General features: G+C 41.5%; 1 non-coding gene across 1 annotated transcript; it reads left to right on the forward strand.

The window, feature by feature from the left end:
* The first annotated feature begins 1325 nt into the window (after window positions 1-1325).
* LOC141634873 (small nucleolar RNA R71) lies at window positions 1326-1432 on the forward strand. Its single transcript, XR_012539591.1, has one exon. It is a non-coding gene; the product is annotated as a small nucleolar RNA R71 (small nucleolar RNA).
* Window positions 1433-2005: the final 573 nt, after the last annotated feature.

Below are 2005 nucleotides of genomic sequence, written 5' to 3' on the forward strand. Positions count from 1 at the left end.
GTCGTGTCGCCAATGGTACACGGTATTGAGAAGCTTCCCGGATCCTTTAACTTTGGAGGTGAACTCCCTTGAAGTATTGCACTACTCACGTTAGTGAAGGCGATAGTCTCAAGTTTCCGGATCGACTTCTTCTTTGTGAGGATATCTTTCATGTACTTTGCATAGGCCGGAACGTGGTTGATTAATTCCGTGAAAGGAATTGAGACTTCTAAATTCTTCACAATTTCCATGAACTTTCCAAGTTGATCATCAAATTTGGGCTTGGCTTGACGACTTGGAAAAGGAAGTCTAATCACAATGGGCTCCTTCTCTGTGGCCTTGTCTTCATTTTTCTTTGAACTTTCTTCTTTTGATGATTCTCCATCTTTGGAGTTTTGCACAATTTCTTCCTTTTCACTAGCTTCCACAACTTCATCCTCAACTTGCTTCTTCGGTGCTTCATACCTTGTACCACTTCTCAAGTGAATGGCACTAACGTTTCATGCCTTGGGGGATTACTTTGAGGTGGTAATTGCCCCTTTTGTCTTTGTGAGCTTGAAGATGCTAGTTGAGTCAATTGTGTTTCCAACATCTTGGTGTGAGCTAGAATGTTGTTGATGGTGGTTTCTTTTGCTTGGCTATCTTTTTGCATTTGGGTGAAAAATTCTTGTTGATTCTTTTGCATTTGGAGGACCGCTTTTTGGACATCAAAGCCTTGGTCATTTTGGTGATTGTATGGATTTTGATTTTGGTAACCTTGGTTTTGATTGTAAAAGGGTCTTTGATTTTGGTTTCTCATGGGTGGTGGAGTGTTTGTTGTTTGAGGGTTTTGAACATTTTGGCTTTTGTATGAGAGATTTGGATGGAACTTGGTGTTTTCATTGTAAAAATTTGAATAAGGGGTACCGCTTTTGTAAGCTTGGAAAGCATTAACTTGTTCGGTTGTTCCCCTACACTCACTTGGGTCATGACCCAAAGTTCCACAATTCTCACATATCCCACTTGGGATTGATGAGGATGCCGTCATGGCATTGACATGATGCTTCGATGATTTTGAGTTTTCCTCAAGTCTAGCCATAGCTTGTTCAAACTTCAAGTTGATTGTGTCAATGTGAGCACTAAGTTGAGCACCCAATTGAGTAACGGAGTCCACTTCATGCTTTCCTCCTCTAGTAGCCTTGCGAGGTCTACTATATTGTGAATTATGGACCGCCATTTCCTCAATCTTGTTCCATGTTTGATTGTCATCAACTTCGGTGAACATTCCATTTGATCCCATATTGAGAATGTTCCTAGAATCTTCATATAAACCATTCCAAAATTGTTGCACTAAAAACCATTCGCTAAGTCCATGGCGAGGACATGAGCGACAAATACCTTTGAACCGCTCCCAAGCTTCATACAAAGACTCTTCATCCCTTTGCTTAAAACCCGTAATTTGAGCTCTTAGCATGTTGGTCTTTTCCGGTGGGTAGAATTTTTTGTAGAAAGCTAGAGCCAACTTCTTCCAAGAATCTATTCCAAGGGTGGCCTTATCAAGGCCCTTCAACCATTGCTTTGCGGTGCCGATTAAGGAAAAAGGAAATAAGACCCATCTTATTTGGTCTTGAGTCACGCCCGTTTGAGAGATAGCATCACAATAATCGCAAAAGGTTTCCATATGAGAATGAGGGTCCTCACTAGGCATTCCCCCGAATTGGCGCCTCTCAACTAGTTGGATGAAGGCGGACTTGGCAATAAAATTTCCGGTGAGATGTTGCGGTGTAGGAGTACCATTTGGTAGATTCTCCTCGGTGGGTATGAGTGTGACGAGAATTTTGGCATTGTAGGTGGATTTTGTAGGGTATTGTGTAATGGGTTTTCTTCTCCTTCTATTGCGAAAGGATTGACAAACTCACTAGTGGGTTGAACAACTTCACCAACACCTCTCAAATTCCTCCTAACAAGTCTCCTATTATTCGTCAAGGTTCTTTCGATTTCACGGTCAAAAGGTAACAAATCACTTTGTAACCTTCTAGACATGCAA

The sequence above is a fragment of the Silene latifolia genome, chromosome Y, assembly GCF_048544455.1.
Source record: "Silene latifolia isolate original U9 population chromosome Y, ASM4854445v1, whole genome shotgun sequence".
Taxonomy (NCBI): domain Eukaryota; kingdom Viridiplantae; phylum Streptophyta; class Magnoliopsida; order Caryophyllales; family Caryophyllaceae; genus Silene; species Silene latifolia.